Genomic DNA, 10,101 nt, shown 5'->3' on the forward strand with positions numbered 1-10,101 from the left:
TCAGAATGGACCATCCTGGATATATTCTATGATGGTTTATCTGAGCTATCAAAGATGTCACTGGACACCTCTGCAGGTGGATCCATTCACCTAAAGAAAACGCCTGCAGAAGCTCAAGAACTCATTGACATGGTTGCTAATAACCAGTTCATGTACACTTCTGAAAGGAATCCTGTGAATAATGGGACGCCTATGAAGAAAGGAGTTCTTGAAGTTGATACTCTGAATGCCATTTTGGCTCAGAACAAAATATTGACTCAGCAAGTCAATATGATTTCTCAGAGTCTGCATGGAATGCAAGCTGCATCCAACAGTACTCAAGAGGCATCTTCTGAAGAAGAAGCCTATGATCCTGAGAACCCTGCAATAGCAGAGGTAAATTACTTAGGTGAACCTTATGGAAACACCTATAACTCAACATGGAGAAATCATCCGAATTTCTCATGGAAGGATCAAAAGCCCCAACAAGGCTTTAATAATGGTGGAAGAAACAGGTTTAGCAATAGCAAGCCTTTTCCATCATCAACTCAGCAACAGACAGAGAACTCTGAACAAAATGCTTCTAATTTAGCAAATCTAGTCTCTGATCTATCTAAGGCCACTGTAAGTTTCATGAATGAAACAAGATCTTCCATTAGAAATCTGGAAGCACAAGTGGGCCAGCTGAGTAAAAGGATCACTGAAATCCCTCCTAGTACTCTCCCAAGCAATACAGAAGAGAACCCAAAAGGAGAGTGCAAGGCCATTGACATAAGCGCCATGGCCGAACCTGTGAGGAGAGGAGAGGACGTGAATCCCAAGGAGGAAGACCTCCTGGGACGTCCAGTGGTCAATAAGGAGCTTCCCTCTGAGGAACCAAAGGACTCTGAGGCTCATCTAGAGACCATAGAGATTCCATTGAACCTCCTTATGCCCTTCATGAGCTCTAATGAGTATTCCTCTTCTGAAGAGAATGAGGATGTTACTGAAGAGCAAACTGCCAAGTTTCTTGGTGCAATCATGAAGCTGAATGCCAAATTATTTGGCATTGATACTTGGGAAGTTGAACCTCCCTTGTTCATCAATGAACTAAGTGATCTGGATCAACTGACATTGCCTCAGAAGAGACAGGATCCTGGAAAGTTCATAATACCCTGTACCATAGGCACTATGATCTTTAAGGCTCTGTGTGACCTTGGTTCAGGGATAAACCTCATGCCCCTCTCTGTAATAGAGAAACTGGGAATCTATGGGGTGCAAGCTGCTAAAATCTCACTAGAGATGGCAGACAGCTCAAGAAGACAGGCTTATGGACAAGTAGAAGATGTATTAGTAAAGGTTGAGGGCCTTTACATACCTACTGATTTCATAGTCCTGGATACTGGAAAGGAAGAGGATGAATCCATCATCCTAGGAAGACCTTTCCTGGCCACAGCAAGAGCTGTGATTGATGTTGACAGAGGTGAAATAGTCCTTCAATGGAATGAGAACTCCCTTGTATTCAAAACTCAAGGATCTTCCTCTGCAACCATGGAGAGGAAGCTTGAAAAGCTTCTCTCAAAGCAGAGTCAACCAGAGCCCCCACAGTCAAACTCTAAGTTTGGTGTTGGGAGGCCACAACCAAACTCTAAGTTTGGTGTTGAACTCCCATATCCAAACTCTAAGTTTGGTGTTGGAGAGTCTCAACAAAGCTCTACACATCTGTGAGGCTCCATGAGAGCCCACTGTCAAGCTATTGACATTAAAGAAGCGCTTGTTGGGAGGCAACCCAATGTTTATCTAATTTTTTTATTGTTTTTCATGTTTTTGTAGGTTCATGATCATGTGGAGTCACAAAATAAATATAAAAATTGAAAACGGAATCAAAAACAGCAGAAGAAAAATCACACCCTGGAGGAGCATCTGTCTGGCGTTCAAACGCCAGAACAGAGCATAGTTCTGGCGCTGAACACCCAGAATGGGAGCATCCTGGCGCTGAACGCCCAGAACAAGCATGGTTCTGGCGTTCAACGCCAGAAATGGCAGCAAAGGGGCGTTGAACGCCCAAAAGGGGCACCAACCTGGCGCTGAACGCCCAGAGTTGTGTGCAAGGGCATTTTGCATGCCTAAATTGGTGCAGGGATGTAAATGCCTTGACACCTCAGGATCTGTGGACACCACAGGATCATCTCAGGATCTGTGGACCCCACAGGATCCCCACTCTACCTCCTCATAATCCTAGTTTTTATTTCCACATCTTCTTCTTCATCTATTCCTTCCTCTTTTGCTCGAGGGCGAGCAACATTCTAAGTTTGGTGTGGTAAAACAATTATGTAAAGGATCTATAGCTCAGTGGTAGAACATTTGATTGCAAATCAAGAGATCCCTGAGATACCTCAGGGGATACATTTTCTTCCACACAATTATTGGAAGTGATGCCAAGGCATCTTAGGCTAGTTTCACTAGTATTTTTCTATTAGTTTTAGTAGTTTTATGCATTTTCTTGAGCTTAAAGTAACCAAGAATGGTTAAATGAATAACAAAGCAATGAACCATCCAAACAGTATGATTTTAATGCAAATTCCATGAGTTTTTAGTTATATTACTTGAATGCTATGAATGGAAGATTTCTCATGAAATTTTGCAAGACTTTGATGCAATTGTTTGGATGATTTCAGGGAAGAAGAGGCTAGGCAAGGAAGCAACAAAATCAATAAAGGAAGCTTGAATATCACATGTGGAGTTTAAGTTCCAGTTTAAGCTTAAACTGGAGCTTAAACGCCAGAATCATGAGGGCTAAGAAATGCTGGAACTGAAGTTTAACCTCCAGTTTAACCTTAAACTGGAGGTTAAACGCCAGAATGAAAGTCTCACCAAAGAAGCATTTCCACGTTTAACCTCCAGTTTAACCTTAAACTGGAGGTTAAACGCCAGAAGTGGGAAATTCACCATGGGAGCAATTCCACGTTTAAGCTCCAGTTTAACCTTAAACTGGAGCTTAAACGTGTTCTACACAAACTCTCACCAAAGAAGCATTTTCACGTTTAACCTCCAGTTTAACCTTAAACTGGAGGTTAAACGCCAGAAGGAAGAAAGGCACCAGGAGCATTCCACGTTTAAGCTCCAGTTTAACCTTAAACTGGAGCTTAAACGTGTTCGACCAAGTTTTCTCCTCCAGGGTTGCTCTCTCCATTTCCACGTTTAAGCTCCAGTTTAACCTTAAACTGGAGCTTAAACGTGTTCGACACCTCCAGGGCTACCTTTCCCCTCTTCCACGTTTAAGCTCCAGTTTAACCTTAAACTGGAGCTTAAACGTGTTCGACCTCCAGGGCTGCCTTTCCTATCTCCACGTTTAAGCTTCAGTTTAACCTTAAACTGAAGCTTAAACGTGTTCGACCTCCAGGGCTGCCTTTCCTATCTCCACGTTTAAGCTTCAGTTTAACCTTAAACTGAAGCTTAAACGTGTTCGACTAAGTGACCCTCCAGGGCTGCCTTCTTCCATTTCCACGTTTAAGCTTCAGTTTAACCTAAAACTGAAGCTTAAACGTGCTTCCACAAAAGGCGTCACTGGAAGTGTCTGGCGTTTAAGCTGCAGTTTAAGCTTAAACTGCAACTTAAACGCCACTCTTGGAAAAGGTTTCTGGGCCAAAAATATTGCGGTTTAAGTTAGTATTTGAGCACAAACATTAACTTAAACTTACTCTGGTATGAAACCCAATTGAATATCATGGTTTATGGGATTGGGCCTGAAGGATTGATGAGTCTGAAATTTCAATTTGTTGAGTCATGTGTCATTATTTGATTATCACTAAGTTGGCTCAATGAATGTTACAGAATTTGGATCAGCAGCCTCATCAAGATTATGGATCATAAACCCAAAGCAAAAGGAAAGCAGGGAGAGGCCTCAAAGCCCAAGAAACACAACAGAAGCTCAATATAGAAAGTGTATAAATAGGATAGAATTTAAGTTAGGAAGGACTTTTTGATCTTTTCATTTGGCTAGTTTTCATATCTTTGTAATTGAATTCAGAGCTATGACTCACTAAACCCCCTTTCATTGGGTTAGGGAGCTCTATTGTAATTCAATGAATCAATAATAGTTTATCTTCTTCTTCAATCTTTTCTCTTGAATTTTGTTAGAAAGCTTCTCGATCTAATTCCATTGGGTAGTTGTCTTGGGAAAGAAACTACCCATAATTGGAATCCTTCGGAACCTTGGGAAAGAAATGGAGGATTCATGCTAGAGAAGCTTTCTCACAGTGAATTGGATTGGGGTTTGGATGGATATTGTGACATGTAATCCTACCAAATTGTGGTTCATGAAACTGTGTGGTATAATCAGTGATCAAGCATCATCTCTTCTTATGAACATTTAAACCAAGGGATTGGGAATTTGTTTGTTTTTAGAGAGAATTGGTGAACCAAGGGATTGGGATCCAATCATATAAGATTGCCAAGCAAAATTCAATGAACGCATTGGTTGAGGAAGAGATAAACATGTTTTGATTCGGAGATCTCAATATCTCCTACAACCCAATGAATTCCCCATTTCTGATTTACCACTTTCTCTTTACATTTTGCAATTAAATTCATGCAATCACCCCCATCCCTTTTAATTTCAGCAATTTAGCTTCTCGCTCTTTAATTCATGCAATTTTACATTCCGCAATTCTCATCTAAATCTTGATTCCGCTCAACTAGAACATACTTCTAATCCGAATTGCTCACTCAACCAATCCTTGTGGGATTCGACCTCACTCTATTGTGAGTTTTTACTTGACGATAACCGGTGCACTTGCCGAAAGGAATTTTGCCGATCGTGCAATTTCCTAAATCGTAGCATAACAAGTTTATGCGCATCAAGTTTATGGCGCCGTTGCCGGGGATTGGTTTTCGATTGACAATTCTCAAATTGGAAGTTAACTAGATTGAGCATTTTTCTTGCTTTGTTAATTCAGTTCAAGTTACTTGTTGAATTTTAATTTCTGCACTCTGTTACATGCTTTCTTTCTTTATGCCTTTAAATTTAAGCAACTAACTCACTGACTCACTAACTATTTGAATTAATTCCTCAACTACTCTAACCATACTCTTCCATTAACCAAGAGTATTTCAATTGTTTGTTGCCTGTGCGGTGTTCTTGTATGACAGGTAGGAGAGGAGAGACATCAACTCCCCCATATACCGAACCAGAGAGGACCCTTCATAGACTTAGAAGGGAAGCAAGAGGGAAGAGAGTACTGGGAGAAGAAGAATCTGAAGGAGAATCTGAGGACAATTTTGAGGAAGCTCTAGATCTCAACATGGATAGAGAAGTTCACAACCATGAGAGAGCTGATGGAAACAATGCCATTCCTGAGAGGAGGGTTCTTAGTTCATACATAAACCCAACCTCTGGGAATTGTGGTGGCAGCATTCAGAAACCACCCATTCAGGCCAACAATTTTGAGCTCAAACCACAGCTAATATCACTTGTGGAGAATCATTGTTCATTTGGTGGGAGTGCTAATGAAGATCCAAACCAACACCTCACAAAATTCCTGAGAATTTGCGACACTGTGAAGTCCAATGGAGTCCAGGAAGATGCCTATAAACTGCTTTTGTTCCCATTTTCACTTAGGGACAAGGCAGCTAAGTGGCTGGAATCATTCCCAAGGGGGAGCCTAACAACATGGGATGAGGTGGAAAGCAAGTTTCTGGCACGTTTCTACCCCCCACAAAAGGTCAATAGGCTTCGATCTGAGGTTCAGACTTTTAGACAACAAGATGGTGAAACTCTCTACGAGGCATGGGAGAGATTCAAGGATTTGACAAGGAAATGCCCACTAGACATGTTCCATGACTGGGTGCAATTGCATATTTTCTATGATGGACTCTCTTATGAATCAAGGAAGGCTGTAGACCATTCATCAGGAGGTTCATTGAACAGGAAAAAGACTGTGGAAGAAGCCATTGAAGTGATTGAGACAGTGGCTGAGAATGAGTACTACTATGCATCAGAGAGACACAACACTAAGGGAGTCATGGAGCTGAACCATGTTGATACAATCCTAGCCCAAAACAAGGTGTTTGCTAAGCAACTAGCAGAGCTCACCAGGAAATTAGAAACAAAGCAAGTGGCTGCGATACACACACAAGATCAAGAGGAAGAAAGCACTGAAGGAGGTGATTGGGAAGAGGCCAATTATGTAGGAAATCAACAAAGGCAACCATATGATCCACATTCCAACACTTACAACCCAGGGTGGAAAAACCACCCAAACTTTGGGTGGGGAAACCAGCAAAACCAACATAACAAGTCCACATACCAAAACTCCAACCAAAGATCATACCAAGCCACACAAAACACTTACTCCCAACCATCATATCATGGCCAAAATAATCAACCTACCCAACCTAATCCGAACCAACAATTTCAAGATCAATTAAACAGGATAGAAGGAAGGCTGGCAAACATGGGTCAGGATGTAAGTGAGTTGAAAAGCTTTAGGGATGAGGTGAGATCTACCTTAAGGGACCATGGTGAAAGACTAAAGAGGATGGAGTCTCAAGTAGGAGAGCTATCCCAACAAGCCCCCAAGTCCACAGCAGTGTTCCCTAGTGACACGGAAAAAAATCCTAAAGGGGAACAAAAGGGAGTGAGATGGGAAGACTGCAAAGCCATCACTATATTGAAGGAAATCTCAGAAGAAGAAGGAATCAGACCCTCAAAACAGGAGCCAGAAATCTTGAAGGAAAGTGTGGAAGAAGCTAAGCAGGAAAGTGAAACGGAGCAAGCCAAGGAACTGCAAAAAGGCATGATAGAAGCATATCAACCAAAAGCACCATTTCCTCAGAGGTTAGGAGGAGGAGAAAAAGGGAAAACCTATTCAAGGTTTTTAGAGACATTTAAGTCTCTCCATATTAATATTCCCTTTCTTGAGATTCTCCAGCAAATGCCTACACATATCAAGTATTTAAAAGAATTGTTGAGCAAGAAAAGAGTTTTGAAGGGAGGACAAACGGTAACAATGAACAAAGAATGCAGTGCCCTCATCAAGAAGGACACAGTTTCTAAGAAAACAGACCCAGGAAGTTTTCATATCCCCTGCATCATAGGGGGAACAAAAATTGATAGAGGATTCTGTGATCTAGGAGCTAGCATAAATGTGATGCCTCTAACTCTCATGAAGAGGCTACAACTGAATGAGGTGAGATCCACTGATGTAATCATACAACTAGCTGACAAAACTCAGAAGCAAGCTGAAGGGGTAGTTGAGAATGTGCTGGTTAGAGTGGGAGATTATTACTTCCCCACAGACTTCGTCATTTTGGACATGGAGGAAAGCTACCTACACCCTATCATTCTGGGCAGGCCATTTCTAGCCACTACCAGAGCGATCATAGATGTAGAACAAGGAGAGCTAATTCTGAGAATACGTGATGAACAGCTCATTTTCAAAGTTTTCAAACCTGCATCTGAGCCTGAACCAGAATCGGAAAAGCCTAAGGATGATAGTAGCCATCTATGTTTGGAGGAAAGCAAGCCAGCAACTGAAACTCTAAAACAGTCCTTGGAAGGCAAACGAGAGTTGCAAGAGTTAAAGCCACAAGAATCAATGGAAACAGATCAGAAGGATCCTCATTGCATAAGGGTCAATGAAGAAATCCTCAGGAGAAAGGGAAGAATTGTAAAGAAATTGCCAAGAGGGTGGAGAAACAAGAAAATTCCCACTGAAGGTTTCTCTCCGGGAGATAAAGTGATATCAAGCCATTATCTGCCAATTCCACCTGGCCTCAAAACCATTCCTTCCCAGCTCCCTCAAGTGTTCACAATCAGGAAAGTTCTTTCTATGGAACATTTAGAAATCATGAAGGAATCAAGTGGGGACGTTTTCATAGTGAGAGGAGAAGACGTCAAGCACTACAATCCACCCTAACAAGGGACAACCGTCAAGCTAGTGACGTTAAAGAAGCGCTTCATGGGAGGCAACCCATGTTTTAATATCCTTACTTTTTTGTTGTGCATTTAATAAAGCATGGTTTCTTATGCATGAACTTGAATCCTCAGGACAACTGCTGAAAGAGTGCACTAAACATTGCATGTAAAATACAATTTGTCTCTAAGTTTGGTGTGCCTGAAGGCACCCCAAATTTTATTCAAAATGCATTCAATTTTTCATTCAAAATGCACAACCAAACATTAAGTTTGGTGTTCCTCTTTGAACACGGTTCATGAAAAGCAAGAAGTTCCTCTGGATTTCGAATTTCATGACAAGTATACCATTCGCATGTTTTAATGCTTTGGTTTCAATCACTTAGGGTAGTAAATTTGTTTAGAATCAAAGAGCCAAAGTGACTATGATTTATTAGAATTATGCACATTCATTAAGGACAACCAATATGGATTTCATGTCATCAGGAGACTTTACCAAACACTAAGTTTGGTGTCCAGTAATAAGTGTGCATACATACAAAAGTCACGGCTATAAGCTCATGAAGTCAATCATTGATTTACATGTGCAAGTACTATTCATCATTCACATGGACCGAAAAATGATAGCAAACTTGTTTGTTTGTGCAGGTACAAAAGAAAAGACAAAAATGGAGGAAAAAGACAAAGGGAGGTACGATGCTTGGTCAAAAAGAAAGTTCACAAGTCTTTGAAACTAACACATGGGAAAAGGAAGTTCTGCAAGAAAAGATAGCCACATGTACAACCTAATGCACCCAGAATACTTCCAAGAAAATGAAAAGCAATTCGTCCTTCTCCCTAATTCATATATTTACCATCAAGCCACCCTTCACAAACCACCCTAGCCGTCCATTTTTCACTCACGGGCACTATAAAGAACCACTTGGGGAACGAGTTCAACACCACCAAATCTCCTTCATGCACATTTTCTTCATCATAGCATAACTATCTCTTGCCGAAAACAACCTCACCACACTTCCAACAACACTTCTTGCTTCACCTTGTCAACTTTAGCTTGTCACTTACCCAAAACTAAAGAACCAATGGCAGCTTCATCTAGCCACAAAAGAAGAAAAGACAAGCAGCCAATGGAGGAGAACAGGGAATTCGATGCATGGAGATACAAATCAGTTTTCCATGAGATTCAAGCCGAATGGATGAGACCTAAAAGGGTACTAGCTGAGGTTCCCTTTGACCTTGAAAAGGATGAGTTCCCAGGTGTTTGGGAGAAGATCAAAAAGAGGAAGTGGGAGCTCCTGACTAAGCCAATCACTAAAATCAACATCAACTTGGTGAAGGAGTTCTATGCAAATGCAGTGAGGGAAGACTCAACCAAGAAACCCACATACAAAAGCTATGTGAGAGGGGTGGAAGTTGACTTCAGTCCCAAAGCAATCATGAAAACTCTTGAGCTGAAAAACATACATTTCAGCCAAGCAAGTTATGAAGAAAGGATGATAGGAGAACCTGACTATACAACTATTGCTGAAGACCTTTGTGCCATCAGAGCTGAATGGGTGAGAAAAACAAGAGGGGCTCCAAGAGTCTTGAGAAGGGGAGACCTAACACCGGAAGCTAAAGGGTGGTATGCAATAGTTAGGAGATCCATCCTACCCACTGCAAACTCTTCAGAAATAGTCCCTAAAAGAGCCATCTTGCTACATTGCATTATGGTGGGAGGGGAGATTAAAGTTCATAAACTCATTGCTGAACAGATACAAGAGCTTAGTGAGAAAAGTGACCCTGAATCCTGGCTCCACTTCCCTAGCACCATCATTAGACTATGCATCGATGCCCAAGTACCACTTGAAGACGAAAGACCTAATTGGCTATATCCTGGATTGGCTATAACTGCGTACAGAATGACTCTTGGCCCAATTGCTCCAAGACATACAAAAAGAAGAAATGAAGAAGGGCAACAAGCAGAAGCAGAGCAAGAAGCGGAACAAGAAGGACAGGAAGGAGAAGACGGAGAAGAAGAGCAAGAAGAGCAAGGAATTCCAGAAAGAAGACAACGAATTCCCAGAGACCCCATGGATATGAGCAGAATGCAGGAAATCATAGAAGGAATGTCTCAACAATACATGAGGTCTCAGGAGAGACAAGAGGACTTTCACTTAAAAATGATGGATATGCAAAGGAACTTTGAATCAAGATTCTTAGATCTGCAAAGGGAACAGAATTTACAC

General features: G+C 41.4%; 1 non-coding gene across 1 annotated transcript; it reads right to left on the reverse strand.

Annotated features, from left to right (window-relative positions):
- Positions 1–5,687: 5,687 nt before the first annotated feature.
- On the reverse strand, positions 5,688–5,791 carry LOC112780913 (small nucleolar RNA R71). The gene has a single exon (XR_003191720.1). It is a non-coding gene; the product is annotated as a small nucleolar RNA R71 (small nucleolar RNA).
- Positions 5,792–10,101: the final 4,310 nt, after the last annotated feature.

This window comes from Arachis hypogaea, chromosome 19 (assembly GCF_003086295.3).
Source record: "Arachis hypogaea cultivar Tifrunner chromosome 19, arahy.Tifrunner.gnm2.J5K5, whole genome shotgun sequence".
NCBI classification, from domain to species: Eukaryota; Viridiplantae; Streptophyta; class Magnoliopsida; order Fabales; family Fabaceae; genus Arachis; species Arachis hypogaea.